Below are 20,224 nucleotides of genomic sequence, written 5' to 3'. Positions count from 1 at the left end.
TGGTTGGTAAGATCTGTACTGGAGTGACCTACTGGCTCTGGAAAAAAATGAGAATGTTAGTATATATTGTGAAAAAAGGAAGGAGGAGCTGAGCTTTCTTGTCTACAACCAAAGTGTTATGTTAAATAGGGAAGAATGTCTTGGTGTTAGTTAACTATAGCCCTTAAACTTGCATGGATATAATTACTGCAGTGAAGACACGGGAATAGAAAATGCAAGTCAACTCTGTTAAATGCCTGTTGGCTTTAAATATTGGAATTATTACAGGTAAATGTGGTATGTTGCCAACTTTTGTCAGGAATGACTTAGAGGTGTTATCAAATATTCTTTTTCCCCACAGACCCAAACTAACTCAGATTAATTAATTGCAACATCAACTAAACTAATCAATGTGCCGAGATGGCCAAATATAGTTTATCTATTTATGTATGTATTTATTTATTCCATTCATTCAATCATTAATTTATATTTGTTTACCAAGGTTATGGACAGATGAATATTGACCAATTTCAGGCTCAAGCCAGCTGGAATATAAAAATTTCACAAACAAAAAAGGAAGAAGTGTAAGTAGTAAGGAAGTAGTTTGGATCGGGTCTATATTACAATGCCGAAACTTCAAAAGAGCTCTTACATTGGCACAGAATAACTGAAGCTACTAAATCTCGAATGACCAGAACAGCAATTTTTTTCCCAGGGGAAAAAATCACTGGGACAAAAAAAAAACACCAAAAAAAAAATCTACACACAAAATAAAGTGGGGGGCTTTGTCCTGCACACCCACACTACTTAAATATACCAACTCCAAGATCACACTACAGTGGAGGAAATGGCAAAATCCTGACAACGGCCCAGCGATTTTTTTCCCTGGGGAAAAAAATCACTGCTCTGGCCATTTGAGATTTAGGAGCTTCGCTGATTCTGTGTCGATGTAAGAGCATTCGCTCTTTTGACATTTCGAGGTCGTAATATAGACCCATTTGGATCAGTTACACAAAGCATACTGCATATATAGATTATATTAAATACACACCGTGAAGTCACAAACTATCCAATAAGTGCCACGGCTATTTTGTAACCTTGCGCTGTCGAAATAACCACAAAAACCTCAAGGTAAATCCAAATAGAATTCAACAACAAGTACCAATAATAAGGAATCCTGGTGGAATAGCACACTGAATTCTGATGAAGCCCACAAGTTGCAGTGGGTAAAAGCACTTAACCTTATTGGATTGATTTTTGTTATTTTATTTAAGTGCATTTACCATTTTGTATCGTTGTTCTTTCTTGGAATAAAGGACATTGATTTACTTGTTCAGTTCGCATCAGTTTGGAGCTTATTATTCAGTGTGCTATTCCACCAGGATTCCTTATTATTGGTACTTGTTGTTGAATTCTATTTGGATTTACCTTGAGGTTTTTGTGGTTATTTCGACAGCGCAAGGTTACAAAAGAGCCGTGGCACTTATTGGATAGTTTGTGACTTCACGTTGTAAGTTGTTTTCGTGATTTCTATTCATTATATTAAATAGGCAGAGTATAATGCACATTATTTACTTTATTTTCTAAAGTGGGTCTTAAGTGTACACTCATAATTCAGAACTGACGTAGGTGTAGGAAGAAAGAAAAATCAAATCATTACTTTCATTATAAATAACTGCAGTTTATACTGTTCTTTCAAGAATCATTTCATTTATATAAATAACTAACTCTGGAAGATTTGGTATATAACAAACAACAATTAGTAATTTGGTAGGCCACCATTTGTGTTTTTCCAGTCAACTTGGTCAAAAATATTTTTAGCCTCCAAGCAGTCATGTTAGCTCCCTTGCTTCTAATGGTAAAGCAGATATCAAACAGCTTTCAGAGAAAATTTCATATTGCAACTTTCTTGTTATCTGACATAATATTGTAAGTAGTAAGTTTTGAATCCCTGCAATATGTCTCCAGGATGTTTATTTACAAGCCCACTCCCAGTTATCTAGGTTTGGAAATTAATTATCCATCTTAGAAGCTTTGCCTTAATTTCTTGATGGGTGGGTTCTCAAATTATTTCTTTTTCAAAGTGCTTTTCTTCATCTGTTTGCTTATCCAGCAGAGATGCATGTCACTTCTAACCATATTTACTGGGCTGTTTCATTAAAATCCCCTTTATAACCTGTACTACAGGGTGAACAACTAATCCTGTTACATATGAATATTTTGCTTCATTTTGATCCCCTATTAATATTACAATGCACTATCACTTACGCATCATTTTATAGCTTCCTAACAAGCTCTGTTTTGCCATTCTCTTCTGAATTTTTTAATCCAATAAATATTTACCGTCTAAGCCAGGCATTGAATTGATCCACCTTTGAGTTGTTTATTATTTATTTATTTCCAGTTTGATTACCGGGGATGTTCACTGGGCTCAAAGAGCCTGTTTTCAGGGGAAGCCCGGGGAGAAAAGCTCCATATTACAAGCAATTAAACAAAAATGAAATAATACAAAGTAATGAGAAAAAGTAGAAATGCATAATAGCAAGACAGTTCATAAACATATTTACAAAGTTGTATAGATAACTATTTGTACAATAATTAAGTGATAGAGGCATAAGAAGAGTTCACAATTAAAGGGAAAGCAATTATTAGTTGAGGGTTAAAAATCTGAATGTTGTATATTGAGGTTTAGCAGAAATGGAGGAGAAATAGGTGGGAAGTACAGTTAGTAGAGCATAGATTATAGTGTCTGGAGTATTCTTAGAAAGGTGGTTGAACATTAGTAAAAGTGGAGTTCACACATGGAAGGTATGATTGCCATAGTTAAACTGCATCAGCTTAATATAGGTAGTTAATAAAGATTAATTGATTTCAGTAAGAGGGGATGAGATCAGGGACTATATACAGTATTTACATTGTATACATTTAAGGCAGAAAAACATTAATATTTTTGTGTTGAATTTGACTTAGAGGGAGGCAGATGTTTAAGGGGTCCTTAGATTTAGAGTGAGGTAGGTGTTTAGGAGAACAGCCTGGGGTGGTTGAATAAGTAGAGAAGCTGTATGAGGAAGCATACGTAGAAGAGAGTAAGTAGGTTAAATCGGGAGAATACAGTTACATTTCCAGTGCTTTGTAAGGTACACAAAAGAAAGTCCCCACTTGCTCACTGTTGTATCTTCCCAGCAAAACCTCTTTAAACTATGGATCTAGGCTCAGTGTTGATATATATGGAAAGTTTCCAAAGTCTTTTTCAGAAAAATATTCTCCACTTTCATCAATGTTTTATCTTTCTGAGATAAGGATTTAAACCTAGGATAATAATAAGTAGAACTTTCCTCTAAGGAATTATTCAAAATGTTATTGATGTTTATTAAACCTATGAGTGCTTACTGGTTCTTATCAATCCCCAGTACAGTGTGAATCATCAGCTCTTTACGAGCTTTGTGTAACTTTGAGTCAGTATTCTAGCCTCCTGCCTATATTGTTATACACCCATGTAATATCCTAATTTCTCTCATTATAAGCTCCAAAGTTAATATGCCTGGCAGAAAATAAATACATTATTTATGTTTGATGACATTTCCAGTCATCAAACATAAATAAGAAAGAAAGAAAGAAATTATATGTTAGTTATATATTCTGATATATGTAGATATCCTTGCTCTTTTAATCAGGGTAGCAAAACATTAGCATTCCAGATTTAATGATATGCATATCATTAGAAAGTTAAGATCAAGGTTTATACAGGACCATGATCGTCAAATGCCACTTGAAATAGGCCCCACTTCCAGCAAAAGGCCATCTTAATTTTGAACTTCAATCCATACATTGTGTGCCCCTGTTCTCTGTAAATTTATATATATAAAGCAGCTGCACAGGAAAAAGTCCAAAAAAAGAAAATAGCTTGTATTTTAGGTATTTTTTTTCAGTTCTGTTCTTGTGACATATTACAAAGTCGAGATGACATTCACATTAGAACTCTAGTGGTGTAAAACATTGGTTTAAATTTCAAGATGAGATGGACAAAATAATATTAACCGCTTAACTTCAGAATGATCTCTGTACAATAACTCACAAAATATAGAAAACAGCATTTGATTAATGGATATAATAACTATTAAATATGCTAGTCATATACATAAACTTCTTAGCCAATCTGAATTTTTTATTAAAGAAAATCTTGATTGATGCTGCTCTGATATGATGAAACAACTCAAAGCTTCAAGTTTGGATTAATTAGGCCTATATTAGGAAACAGGCTGGACAAGGCAAATCAATGAAGCTGCAGTATGCAAATGATGTGATAGTATAGGCAGTGGTAACAAAACTAAAACCACATGAGATGAAATTGAGAACAGATAACAGAGTGGTCCTGGCAGTAAATAGAGCAATTAAAGAAAGCTGGAAATTGAAACAGAAGACAAAAAGGTGGAATGGATTAACATCTTTCAGTATATGAGAGATTTGACTAAGAAGAGACGTCTGAATAAGGAACTGAAAACCATATTCAATGGTGTTACAGCCAACTAATACAAATTGTCAAGGTAATGCTTGAAGGAAGAATGTAAAATAAGCTGAAGACTAAGGTATATAAAACAGCTTTTGACCAGTGCTTCTGTAAGGCACAGAAACCTGGACAGTAAAGACAGACCAGTTAAGGAAGTTTGGGGTGATGGAGATGAAGGTGCAATAACTCCCAACATGTTTGCTCAGAAACTCTGGACAAAGACCTACAATCAAAGTCAATTTTTAGTATTACTTTAATTCACCTAAATAGTGACCCGCGGTGGTGGTGCTGCAGTAGCATTGTCGCCTCACAGTAAGACGCTGTCCGGTTCGATTCCCAGCTAGAGCGTTTTCTGCGTGGAGACATGTGTGAATGGGCGTACCTTCATTTAAGGTTGTGCATCAGGGCTGGTAACTTGGCATGTAAAAATAAACTACCAATCATTAGCGGACTGGAGTTCCGCTGTGGCAACCCCTAACCGGGAAAAGCCGAAAGACTCAACAACAACAACACCTTTAATTCACCTAAATGTTAATAGAACTACAGGTTTTACATCAACATACATTTTCTGAACAATATGCAGTATGAAACACAATTCTCTGGCATTACTGACCGACTGTATTCCTCACTGATTTACCACAAAATCATACGTTTCATTAAGGTTGGGATAAATTATCTGGCAAAATTTAGAACAATAAAAAAGTCAGTGACTTTGGAGAACTATGAAAGGGCCTGAGATGGGTAGTAGGATGTATACTGAGAGACAGATGAAGAAATGTGGATATTAGAGTAGAAGAAAGAATAACCTTAGTTGCAGAGAAGGCCAATGAGAGCACATCACTGTGGTTCAGTTAGATGTGCAGGAAAGTACAAGATTATTTTCTAACAAAGATTTGCAAGAGACAGGAAGAAGGCAAAAATGCGAAAGATTTCTGGCCAAGAGGTGGATGAATTGCACGAGAGAAGACCTGCAACAGGTATAACTGCTGAAAAAGGTAGGATAGTAGTGCTGAGTCAAGTGAAGCGGTGAGAGTAGAAGCAATACCCTGATTCCATGTGAAAATGGGAAGGTGTTGATGATGATAATGATATTATTAGCTCACTTCTCAATAACCATAGTTTATAACCTCCAAAGTGGGTGCACTCTGTCCAAATTCAGATACTGAGTTTTGGCAGCTGAACACAAATATCATGAGATGTTAAGAACACCATAATAATCAGTCATTATCAGATACAATCGACTCTCTCTCCATCAGTATTTCAAGCACTGCCTCATCATTAAAGTATATCAATACATATTATATCATTTGAAAACAGCATTGCTAGAAAACAACATATCACTTTAAAAGAATAATACAGAAAGTACTAAAACTAGCTTGTTAATGCACTTCAGATTAGATGGACTGATACGTTTCCCATTACAAGTCTCTTATTTCGATAAGCTTGTACATGTCTATGGTGCAGAGGGATACAGCCCAAACCATGATACGACAGCTTGAGATCAACCAGCAATTAAGGCACTGGAAGAGAGTGGCTGGTTATCACTTGCCCGTCCACTAGGAACGGTGGTGGTCCAACCTACTTAAGTGATACCATCTGCTGGCGAAAGAAGTGCAGAGATCAGGGATATGTGCTTGGCTCTGTCAATCCACATCTGTTCGACAGCCTTCATGTAACATGTGCAGAATCTGCATGCTCACAACTGAAGGCATGTAAGTCCATTATGACTGCAAGCACACAAATCAAATACTGACGTAAAGACTATGCCCAGAAATATAAATTCTCTCTTTTCTAATTCTTTCGTTCTTTGGTGTTAGTAAATAAATGGACATGCTCACAACTGGGTTTGATGGTCCTCATTCGTGGTAAAAGATGAAGAATGAAATAAAAAAGACCAAGTTTGCTAGTTTAAAGAAGAAAGGAAGTGAACAAGTACCCGACAATGCTTTGCAGCATATCAGCTAACTATTCTACAAAATACAATAATTCTAAAGATCACGGACCCCTAAACTTTCATAGGACAAAAAGGATTGCATGCCATCATTTAAGGTTTTTGGATGCAAAAGTCTATCACCATATTTTTCAGATCACCTTGTTGCTAGTCACAAGGTACCCTGGTCTTTTACATAAAGTGAACTTTGTCATTTAAACTAGTACAGTAGAAAAGGCTATTTCACCCAACATGTGTTACTGAAAGTATTCAAGTATGTTAAAAAGCTTATACAAGGCACTCCACAGTAACAACATAGTTTCCTTATTTTTCTAGCTTTGCTTCTATTTCAACTAGAAAAAAGAAATACTATACCATGCTAATCTCCTTGTTATAATATTCTGATCAAGTACTACATGGCCAGTTTTAAAGTTCCTTTCCAAATAATAAGATAAACTTTACAAACATTTGCTCCAAGGCACAGATTAGTTTAGTTATTATCAACTACTGCTACAGTCTGAGAGGTACAAGTAAAAACTATTTTACCATGCAAAGACCAAAGTCTGTCCTACCAGCTGGAGAAAAAGGTTTCAGAAAGATTATCCCATATGTTTATAATCACATTCCTTATACAATTAAAAATAAAAGAAGCTTCTCTGTTTTTAGAATTATGCAGAACACATACTTAAAAGATTAGCACTCCTGTAAATTCTTCAGAATAAATGTGTATTACCATTAGTGTTTCAAATTCACACTTCCAGTTTTCTCTGTTTCCACCTTTTCTAATAGTACTGCAGAGATTGTGTTTATAACACAATAGAAGTAGATATATACAGTTTTATTTAACTGTGTGTGCTTGTATTAGTGTGTGTGTGTGTGTGTGTGTGTGTGTGTGTGTGTGTGTGTGTGTGTGTGTGTGTGTGTGTGTGCATGTGTGTGCTGACAAACTACTGTAAAAATGTCGACTTCACCATTAATTGAAAAAATATCTTTAAAAAAGGATTTTTATAAAGCAGCAATTCTTCTTGCACCACCACAACTTTATATACGCCAAATCTGTCGTCATACAGAATTGGAAAAAGTGAAAATTATCTCATCCCCACCATTCTGCTGATCTTATACAAGAAGCCATAGCCAGCAGTCATGCCTAGTACACTCACAAACAGATATGTAGAGTTCCATTTGACGTATAATACAGACACCCAAACTGCATGTTCACTACCCAGACAAATACTATTCACTATTTTAGTTCCATCAAATAATACACTCATACACACAAACACAGATAAACAATGATAACGTTGTCACATTCTGAGTTTATAAACTGCATATAAATAGGAATACATAACTCCAAAATGTGTCTTGATTAAATTGCATGACATTTCCTGAAACAATGCATTGAACTCTCTGAATATTTTGGAAGCAAACTCAGAAGATCAAGGTGCTTAGCTGTTAACAAGATGCCAATTGTAGACAAGAATACAGGGTTTGATTTCTTTCTAAACTATTTTCCTACTGTATAACTCTGAGTGAGTCACATAATCAGTCAGTGCTGCTGGGCTGCCCCAAAAAGGGACACATGCCTAATGGACTTATCCTGTTAACAAACTCAACTAAGGCTAAAACAATATAGACAGACAGGCAGGCATAGATGTAGCAATAGATATAACACCATTGGGTGATGGTAAAACAAACCAACATATGTTTAACCAATAATAAACAAGCAAAATCACACTCTACCAAGAAAAAAAACTAACAGCGCTGAACATGAAAAAAATGTATCATGTAAGGAGGTAAGCCTGTCCACACTTTCCAGTGCCACCACAACTCCTGTTAACTATAAATACCAACTCTGATCCACACTTTCCAGTGCCACCACAACTCCTGTTAACTATAAATACCAACTCTGATCCACACTTTCCAGTGCCACCACAACTCCTGTTAACTACAAATACCAACTCTGATCCACACTTTCCAGTGCCACCACAACTCCTGTTAACTATAAATACCAACTCTGATCCACACTTTCCAGTGCCACCACAACTCCTGTTAACTATAAATACCAACTCTGATCCACACTTTCCAGTGCCACCACAACTGCTGTTAACTATAAATACCAACTCTGAGATCACACAACAGTGAGGAATGGGCATGTTACCTGCTGCATACAATCCCTTACCAGTCTAACATAAGTTGTCACACAGCCCTAGTGAAGATACCATCTGCACACAACACAACATGTATACCCTAACAATACAAACACTGAAAAAGACACTCATGTATTATCACTGCTTGCTTATTACTATCAGTAAAAACAGACAAAAAATACCTGCAATACCAGTACTAACTGAATGCAACTAATACCTTACACACCCACTAAAACTTCTAAAACACACCAAACATAACACATACAAATACATACACACACAAATACTTTCTCACTTGTACCTGTACTCACTCATTTAGACACCATCAAAAATGTCAAACAAACATGCATTTACATAAACTGAATACATGTGTATGTGTTGCTAACTATATATGCATAATTTCTCACTATGGTCAGTGAGCATATTGGTAAACTATTGCTCAGTATTGTGCATAATGGTCATAAGAAATCCATTTAATAAGTTAACAAGATGTACTTTCAGGACTGTCAATTTGTATTTATCAATAGTAATATACTGCTATTTTGCAACACTTTGCATGATATTGTACAGTTGAATCAACGTTTCTGTAATATTGTAGAGTTACTATGTCTTGTTTTGAATATATATTAAATAATTTGCATTTATGTATTTCTGGAGTTTACAAGACAAAGTCAGTCCATGGACTGTATTTACCTTACCAGTACCTATCTTCATATGGCACCTCTACCAAATAAAAGTGAAAAGCAACTAAGGCACAGAAAGATTTAGTGCTCATACAGTCATCAAGGATTGCCTTAAAGGAGGTGTGGGTTGCCACTCTGTTTTATATGAAAGTAGAAGTTTGTAATGTATGTTTTTTTTTTCACTATACTTCACTTTGGAGCTGACCATCAGCCAACACCTTTTCCTCTCTTTGTCCACAATGTTTCCCCAGCTCTCCTATCCCCCCCAAGACTTTTACTGACCCTGCTCAGACCCATCAAGGAGGTCGAAGAATCTTAGTGCAGTATGACACAATGGATAAGGTTATTCTAGCTTTAGGCCATAGTTTCCTCATTTCCCCTTGCCCACAAATGTAAATTCAACAGACCAAAAATGCAATGGGGATGTGACAAGTGTACCATCTCACCTTTGCAGTGACTCAGCCAATTTCTTCCTCCTTTTTCTATTTGGAAAAAAATACTACATTATGCATTTACAGCCTCCAGCCGGGTTCTCATATGAGGAGCATCCTTGAGAAAGAGAACAGATAGGCATGCCCATTCATCACCTGCTGCAACTCAGATGCCCAATTTGCTTGTCAAACCTGGGCCACTTTGGCTGTAGATATGTTTTTATCCTCCTGTGTCATAGTGCAACTTGTATTTTATCCATTTCTTAATCTTGGCCAATATGTGCTAAGTTATAACTGCAATCAGTTATGCATTATTCATGTTCTAGTCTTCTGTTAAATGCTTATTATCCATGAACAGCCTCATCTCATAGTGTCAGCAATAAAATTGTCAAAGCAGCCTTCTCTCTCAACAGCATTAGTTTTTAGAAAAGCTAAAATTGCGCTAGGCTTTTTCTTAAGTGGCATTGAAGCTCTTTGAGATTCAAGCTTTGAAACCTCACAACGAATTTCAGCCACTACTAGTTGCCGATTCTCTGATTTATACTCCTGTATGCACTCCATTGCCTCCAAACATTTAATCATTTTAGCAGCAGTAGGGAATATTACTTTGAAGTAGGCAGAATATGAGATCTAAAATTGTAATCCTTACATCCTACAGAGCTATGTAACTACCATGCACTTACTATACTTTTCAAGGAAAACTAAGTCATAGTAAACTCTTGACTCATTACATTTAAGTGCTTTGCCTGACTTTATAATAGCAATGACATTTCTTCCTCTTGTTTATAAATAGTGGGATGCATTAGCAGTCTCTAAAGTCGCTTCAGCTGTGCTATCTATACAGGATCAGTCTGTGAGATATCTGTGTTTTGTAACAAAATCTTCAGTTTGCCAGTCTACAGAGCTAGAAATATTTTGGCAGACTTTTTAACAGTTTCACATCTCTATCCTCTTGTGTATGGAAGTAACGGATATGCTTTGCCATCAAGCTCTGTCCTCTGCATTTGTCCCATTCACCATTCCTTGCTCTTGTATACTGAACATGTCCATACATGTCAAGCAGAGTGCCCCTTTGGATCTTTTCAAGAGGAACCTTGACAATTGGATGGGAGAAAGGAAATTCACCCCAGGGATCACGTCAGTCGCCCTGCTAGACAGGGGTCCAGGAAAGTAAATAATGTGGGAAGAAATAGCCAGGGAATTGTTATGGCTAGGCTTGTATAGGCCCTAGGGCTGATAGCCTAGTACCAACCTATGAACCTATGAACCTATGAACCTATGAACATTGGTGGAGCTTTGCTGTTCCAGTGGAACTGTTACAAATGTATCAGAATATTTACACTGGTACTTTGGTCTTGTCCAAACATCACAAAGATAGGCTCAGTCATAATATTCCAGCAGTAGTCAGGTCATTTCAAAGTATAGTCTGATTTCTAGGGCTAGAAGGCAGTGAATCAACTGTGCATTGGTTGAATTACTCAACAAATTATAATCTTTCTCTGCATCAGCACATCAAATGATGACAAGGACATTCTGAAGTTACAACATGCATAAACCATTTGCTTTACTGGTTTCTAAACATTAACATTTTGGCATTTATTTTATAGGGGTCTCTAGCTGACTGTTATAGGCATGTACTGACTTGATGCTGTATACATCATTGCACAACCTTGTCAAGTTTATCTTCACAGATCTAAATAGATGGAAAATCCATATGGCAAATGCTATCAGATTATAGCCTGTGCTGAAGCAACCTATCTTAACCTTTATTCATCTCCTTTCGTAATATAAAGAATAGTCTTCCCCCTCACTACCTTAGAAATGCATGCTATTCATAACCCCAATCCTGTTACTGCCACCAACCCTTGTCCTTCAACTTATTTTGCAAAAGAAACTTCCCATAAGACTACCACTACACAAGACAGACCCAGAAACACAAATACACACAACAGGCGCTGCATCCATCCCCTTACCTAAACCCAGCCCTAATCCTAAAATAGAAAAGTTGACAGATGGTCTGTACAAAAAAACAGAAATGTGTGTGTAGATCACACTCTCATATTTGAATCCCATCTGTCCAACAACATATGTAATATGGCCCCATAATGAGAGATAGGATCAAGAAAAATATACACTGATTTATCTTCAATAGTCCCTCCAGATATTCCTCACCCTTAATTCTGGTTATGGTAGCTCTGTATGACTTTTTATGTCCTGAATTCAGCATTAGGCTTAAGTGAGATCCTATCGATTAGATGTTATTATACACTATATTATAATAGCAGCAGCTATGGGCAGGAGTACATCTTTAATAAATCTTCCTAATATTTTAAAGAAAGATAAACAGAAGGTGATGCCTGGGACCATAAAATGATCCTAAATACAAGTGCCCCTGTGATGTAACAAACTCTCTTATCCTTATCAGACTCTGCTTCTCTACAGTCCAATGTATCCCCAACTAGAATAATTTTATTTGTTAACCTGCACACTGAAGAACTGTTTCAAACTGTAAACTTATATTGACTCCCTTGCTTGCCGATGCTAATTGTCTGAACAATAGTCCTGTCCATTTCATTTGTTTTTAAAAAATGATGCAGGATGTGCTTTTTACCTGGAGAATTCAGTCCACCTCAACACCTTCTAACATCATCATGATAATATGAAAAAGAGCAGGGAAAAGAAGAAAGAAATGTAACTGTACAGATAACAAAGTGCGTCTGCAATAGTTATGGCACTGAGCTTGCCCAAAGTGTGCAGTCCTGGACCACATACGCTTAGTAAGTGCACCAGAAACACATTACTCCAAATGCAGAATCTGTGTTAGCCATGGAACTGCCTGCCATTTGTATAACATAACACACTTACAGGCCCCCAGTCCTTCTGCCCCTGTAGTCTTCTACTTCTTTTTCTGCACTTTGGGGTTCATGCTTACTCCTCGAACCAAGAGAATACTCAATGCCTGTGGTAGGTAACAATCCTGGTGATGAAGTCGTACCTTATTAAATTGTTTGAGGACAGGATGTATCCTTATTACCTGGGTTATCATTAGTAAGCCCTCTGAACCTATTCCCCATATGGGGCACTGAGAGGTACAACTTCCACCCTAGTAACTTTTTGGACAGGTCTTCATTGTTCTACCCTTGGACCACTTTTGATTCTTTGTTTATGAGGCTCCTTCTTGGAAAAGTATAGAGGGTGCTTACACTGTATTATGCTTGATTTCTGTTCAGCAGAGACAATGCACAAATCATTACTAACTAATAATAACAATAATAATTAAGTAATAAATAATAATAATTAAATAATAATAAATAATATAATAATATAATAATTAAATCAATAATAATAATTAATAATTACTATAATAGTAACACACTATGCTTGATAGTGAGATTTATATCTGGTGGGGTAGAAACTGGAAGTAATTACTCCACTGAATATATTAGTCTGCTAGATGGCATAACTATGACCTGTTGCCATTTTCATAACATAACATAGCTGCCTTATATTGGTATGTGTGCTTCTCTTACAAAAGGCAGAAATGAGAATGACCTGCCAAACTGAAGACGGTGTCATCCTGTCCCTTCTTAAAAATCAGTTATTTTATTTATTTATGGATTTATTTACTTACTTATTTGTTTGTTTGTTTCTTAACTACAAAAGTCTCTCTCTGATCAAATCCCTCCTTTTCAGCAAGCCTTTGTACAATTTCTTACAAAAAACAACTAGATTGCCCCCTCCATATGTTAGCACACATTTTCAAACTTAAATTTACAGCATATTGGATTGTTTTCAATATCATATATTCTTCTTAGATTAGAATAGTGCAGTAGTGTTCCATCACAGTGAGGCTACTCATGCAGTTGCCCCCATGCCCGATAATGGAAATTTCCCACAGAGAAACTGTACGAGGCACCACCCTACGTGACTCTTTAATAGTGCTGTATTCTGATTTAATGGCTGAGATGTCTTGTGGTATTTAAGTTCCTCTAATATAGTTAAACTGTTCATTTCTTTAGCTGGTTGTTCAGGCTCTGCACAAGTTAAAACTGCTCTGTCATACTTTTACGTATTCTAAAGTCGTGACCGAATCTTGCACTGAACTGAAGCTTTACAGCAGAATTTAAATCAGCAGAACAATCCTCAGCATAGTTATAAGGAAAAGTAGTTAGAGTTTTCAAGAAATAAGGTATTTTCTACAAACAACAACTCACATTAGATGGCTAGCACAAAAGGACCCTAAAAAAAATTCACCTCCTTTTAAATAGCTCCAGTCACATGTAGCACACTTCTTTAACATTTATAGATTGTGCTATATTCCTCTCTGTACTGTTGTAAGAACTTCTGCAGTACCTAAAAAAGGCTACTTGCAATTTACACTGTGATGCATGTGGTAATATCTGTTTAAAAGTGTTACTGGAAAAAACGTGACTGACACCATAGTTTATAATCCATTCTGTGCTAATATACTGCTGCACTGTTTTCCTTTTCCTTAAAATAATTAGATTTTGTGACTGCAATGGAGTACATGATAGACCGACAAAATATGACAGTCGAAAACAGTGTCATTAAAATTAGAGTTTACCAAAATCCACCAGTAATACTAAACCAGAATATATCAGAATGCTTAGTCCTTGGTTTTGTGACAATTGGAAACTATTTTTCAAATTTTCAAGTAGGAAAATCATACAATGAATTAACATTATGTAGCAAAGGCAGCCTAAGATATGACCTAGAAAACATATCAACTACATTTATCTAAATGTTAATTTAGTCCCTTTAATATTATTCCTAATCTGGAATTGTCTTGACTACTCTGTTAATGCATGCTTGTTCATTTAAAATTTGCCTTTAATCTCATTGGTGAAAAATGGCTGGAAGATTTACATTTTCTTTAGGCAAAAATTTCACAAAGATCAACGGGAACAATTTTACTCTGACTTTTTTTGTTATTATTCGGTGTTTATAAATAGGACAAATTCAAGAACCATTTAAAATGTATTGCTTTCACACTCCTTGGTCTCTTATAAAGTGTAACAATGCTGTACGTTTTATCAAAATGAAACCACAGCTCATTTGAAGTCAAAGCCCATCTTGAGTGTTTCATTTGCCTGCAAAGTTATTTTAATTTCTAACTTGGCTGCATGTAATCTGTGCTAGGGGCAGTGTTAGACACCGGTGTCAGCTCAGCTAAATATTAAATGTATGGCCTGGCATTCACTCTCTGCATACAAATGGAGAGCATGTCTTAGAATACCAGTGTGCCCTGGGGAATGAAGGCTATGGCTGTTGGCAGTCAAGGATTGATTTATCACCAGGATTCTGATGAATGTGAGAACAGTGCCACTGGTGATAAAACAAAGGACTGTAATTAAAGTAGCCAAACTCATTTTTAAATGTCATTCTTGTCAGTAGTTTATTTCTTGCAAGGAGCTCCTTTTACAAGACTTCTTTTCTACAAATATCTTAATTGTATGTACCTAAGGAGTATGGATAAACTGATGGTCATCTTTTCAAGAGCTCATCACTGAATGTTCAATACACACATTTAAATCACATTAGTATGCACACATAAAAGTAAGCAGCTAAAAATAATCTTTCCTGACAGTAATGTGTAATCAGTTTTGTACAATGGCATAGTGCATATTTTTCTAATATGACAAAGGTCATCTGCGTTTAATGTAAACTACCATATATGAGTATGAACTTTTACATCTGAAATCTGAAGACTTCAGTTGCAAATGTGTGTGTGTGTGTGTGTGTGTGTGTGTGTGGTGTGTGTGTGTGTGTGTGTGTGTGTGTGTGTGTGTGTGTGTGTGTGTGTGTGTATATATATATATATATATATATATATATTTATATACAGACAGACTATGTGGTTCATTTTTCAAGGCTAAATGTTTATATTATAACTAGTTTTCTTTTCACAAGTTACAATGTGAGCATAATAATTTTGCTCTACATTTTCTTGAACTATGCATCAGTTGCTGCAAACTAGATGCCACATTTCTACGTTTGTGACCAATAACCTAGGTTAGAAATAAATATAAGTTGTCTCAGATTCAGCTTTGGAAAAAGTTGTCATAATCTTGAACAATATTCTCTTTCCTTCAAAATACATTGTGATAGAAATATGACATTGTACAAGGTGGCGGGGTGAAGACTTGTTTTTTACACTAGGCCTCTACCCCATAAATGGGAAAAGTGCCACTGTAGCACATCTGTATGAACTCAACCAGAGTTTTATAAGAAGGAGAATGCATAGAAGTTGTTCCACTCAAAGCTGTTCCAGAGTGAGCAGAGTGGGGTTCTAAATTTGCCATGTCCTCTGCCTCTGAACATATACTTCTTTGATTCTTTGACCAATAATTCTGGACAAAGCAAAAAGTAATGGGGAGACAAAGGGCCAAAATCAGGGTCATTTTTGAATATCACTGTAATTTAAAAAGGTAATAGAACATCAGGTTTTGCATCAACATACTTTTTTCCTGAACCATAACAAGTGTAACAGTCTCATATCTGGTATTATTGACTTACTGTAATACTCACTGATTTACCAGAAAGCCAAACGTTTTACAAGGGAAAGGGCAGAAATATGAGTAAAAATCAGGGGTCTTCAGCAAAAAGCTAGACAGGAAAGAGGTATGTCTGAGATATGACCACCTGAAAAAGAAAAAAGGATACTCTGACATCTGCTGAGGTATTGAGAGCACCTGTCTGGTTACCCTAGTGTTCCTTGAAATGTGCATTAACCAATAATGAGGTAGAAAGAATGACCACAGACCCTAATCTATATTCATTGAAAAAGGTACCTTATATTACATATTTGGACAACAGAAAGAAAAAATCTGTGTTGTGTTTATACTTGTTTAGTTAATATTTGTAAGTTGCCAGTTCTGTGCCCTTTTTCCAAGCCATTCATTATCCTTCCCTTGTAATCTGTTCCATCCATTCACTAATTTTTGAGGAAAAAAGCACTTTCTGATGTCAGGACAGAAGATAGCTTTTTACTTTTCCCTTGACAATGATTCCTCTTTGCAATGCTCTTAAATTGATTTATTTATTTATTTTGTTTACTGGGAAAATCTGACTTGGAAAGAAGACAATTTTCAGCGGAGACCAAGGGAGAAATGCTTCAGCTGCATATCTTTGTAATGTGGGAGTAAACTGAAGCACCTGGAGGACATGCAGACTCCATGCAGAAGGCACCCCAGCCAAGAATAAGACGGGAGAACCTCTTGCTGTAAGGCGACAATGCTACCACTGCACCACTGCTCCATAATATTTTATAAACATAACATCTATTTTCTTACTCACCTATCCTTCAGCATTAAAAGACTGTCCTGACATTCTCTACCCATAGCCCTTGTCTTCCGCAGGTGGGTGGGGTGGGGTTCACTGAAGAAAACGCAGCTATCTAGCTGTAGATCGATGTCTAGAAAGTAGTGTAACCTTGGAGCCATATGTCTTCTACACGTAGAGAAAATATCAACCTAACACGGGACGTGGCATAATGCAGATTCCATCTTTGCCCCATCAGTGAATCTGTTACAAGAATTTGGTCAACTCTTTTCACTTTTTCTGTCTCTAAAATCATTGGTTAATTTCCTCTCACTGTTTTAATGTTCATCATGTTGATCACTCCTGCAGTAGCCTTAACTCTTATCCTACAAAGGATATAACAGCTGGACAGCTTCAAAGTCTTCAGGGCATCTTCCATGCAGCCAAACTGTCTGTCAGCTCAAGCTGAGATGAGTAACAGACATGTTTGGGTGACAAGTGCTTCAGATGTTTACTGCTGCTGAAGAGAGCACTCCTTAAGGCTTTTAAGGAGCAACAGTTGTATAGTGCTGTTTATTGGGTAAACAGATAAATTCCTTTGGGGGAAAAAGTCCATTCAATTTTTTTATTGTTAATACTTTCCTCTTCAGGAAAGTTATTTTAAAGTTGGGGCTTTGCATTTTAATGGACTATCATGAGGCTGTACTGTACTTTAAATGGGACTGCTCTTTTGTCCTGTCATGTTTAAAGTTGTTTAAAGTAACCCGAAAAAGATTTTTGCGTGACATTCTGTTTATTTTATTTTGCAAGGCTATCAACGTGTTTTTACTGTATCTTTTCATGAAAACAATGACATTTAAAGACGTTTCATTTTTGCCAGCATTTGCTGCTTATTTTCCACAGGGAGGAGGCACCATTTTTGGCTTAATCATGTCTGTCAGTCTCATGGTTGGTCCTTCTTCCATGCGCAAAAAGAAAAAGTTAAACAAACGGTCTTTCACTTACAAGCAGGCAATTTGCCTCAGCCACAGGTAGGTGACTCTGCTGTGGCCATTAATTTTACCTCAGACCACTCATCTTTTATTGTGGAACCCTTGGGTGTAACAGATACAGCCACTATGAACTGAGGGTTATCCACATTCTCTGTGGCTGTTTCTGTTGGAGTCCCCTCAGTGGGCAAAGCACAGATAACACTTCTCTGTCTTGGGACAGAGAACAGGGAAGGCTTTCCAATTTGGTCAGAATGTTTTTCCCATAAATACTGAAGCTGCTGCCATTAATAATATTGTTTGCCCAGTTTTTCCTATTAAAAACAAAATAAGCATATGCATCTGCTCCTCCTAAAATTTTGTTAGGATTAGTTTACTGACTCAGGATTTAATTTCAGCTATTAGTCATCTTTATATAGTAGTTTCTGGTAAAAGAAAGAAGGATATCTCCTTTCCCATAGAGAATCAATATTCTGAATATGGACAGGAAGATCAAGAGACAGATGCAAAGTTTTCTCCTCAGATTTCTGATTCAGACTCGAAGGAGTGCTCAGTTTCTGACTTTTCGTATGTGTGTGTGTGTGTGTGTGGGGGGGGGGGGGATGGTCTCTTTCTTTGAGACTATTTCTAGAATGTGCCAGTGTTTTCAATGGGAGAAAACACAGGTTTCTATGCTCCTCAGAAAGTACTATGAGCTGCTACAGAAGGAACTTCCAGAACCTGCACCCATTCCTCCAGTTCTGTCAGCTTTGAAGTGTGTGTGTGTGTGTGTGTGCGTGCGTGCGTGTGTGTGTGTGTGTGTGTGTGTGTGTGTGTGTGTGTGTGTGTGTGTGTGTGTGTGTGTGTGTGTGTGTGTGTTACTGTCTGAAATTTTCCTAACAGTCAGCCAGCTGCCCCTAAAAAGTCAGATATGATGTTTAAAGCACCTCAGTCTTTTAAGTTTTTATAGAGTTTCCAAACGTGATCCAGTGGCTATAACTTTAATTAATCCTTTTGCTGCTAAACACTTGGTTTATTCCAGTCCTACTCACTCTGATAAGGATGGAAAGACTATTGATAAATATAGAAAAAGTCTATGCTTCTGCAACTTTGATTTTCAGAATTTAGAATCGACAAGCTCACACATTGAGGTTTGTTCTGACCAATTGTGAAAGTATGAGGAATGTTTAATCTGCAGGTTCTACTTGTGATGAAAATTTTGCTTTAACTAATTTAATATCTTCTACTTTTCAAGTCACTACTCATTGTATCCAGTATGTTTATGAATCTGTTTATACTTTTTCACAGCTATGACTAGTGATACTATTCTGAGGAGGTTTGCATGGCTGTGTTCTCAGTCTCCCAGATGAAGATAAAAATGAGATTTTTAAATTCTCCTTTGGAGATAGATTTGTTTTCTGAACCCTCTGCTGCAGAGGTGATGAAAAAGTGTGATGAAATGAGTAAGCTGGGATTGGGAATTTCTTAGATTTTTCAGCCTTTTTTGCCCATGCTTTCTAAAATATTCTCTGTTTCCTCATCCAGTTTTAATAAGAAACAAAATATAAAGTTTCAACAATATACAGGTAAACAAACATTTAAGAAGAAATGGCAGGGGGGGGGGTTCCAAGACGAATTCTGGAAACTTGCAAAAACCAATAAGTCAGAATGACTATTTAAAGAACTTTGTACCCACCCCCCCACACACACACACACACACACTGGAATAATTTATTTTCTTCCAGAAAGTCTGAATCTCCACCTTTCACTTGGGTAACAGATAGTGGGTTCTGACGATCATTCTTCAAGGCTGCAGATGGCATTGTGAGGAAATTCTTCTTTCCAGGCAGCAATTCCACATCCTCCAGACCGGGCTCTTTTGTTTCCACCTGACCTTTACCACGTTTTCCCAGGGAGTAATAGAACAAGTTTCCCATTCCTAGGTGGGAAAGAGGTTTTATTCAAGGATGTTTTTAGCATCAGTAAAAAAAAAAATGCTTGGAAACCAGTTCTAGATCTTTCTTATTTATTGGCATTTGAATACTGGGATAATCCACTGGGTCTTGAGAGCCCATTTTCGGTGGAGGCTCAGGGAGAAAATCTTCGATACATCTAACAATATGGAGTAATTACGATAAGATAAACAAACAAGTTAACATCATAGGTTCAAGATTACAAACAGTGTTCATACCGAAGAGCATAAAGAAGAAAAATATATTTTTACGGGGTAATTACCTTTGGAGGTGTAGCGTACATATGAATATGGAAGTCATGTATAACATTCTGAGTGCAATCATT

The sequence above is a fragment of the Protopterus annectens genome, chromosome 10.part0 (assembly GCF_019279795.1).
Source record: "Protopterus annectens isolate FY-2018-M chromosome 10.part0, PAN1.0, whole genome shotgun sequence".
Taxonomy (NCBI): domain Eukaryota; kingdom Metazoa; phylum Chordata; order Ceratodontiformes; family Protopteridae; genus Protopterus; species Protopterus annectens.
This window is presented reverse-complemented; position numbering follows the sequence as displayed.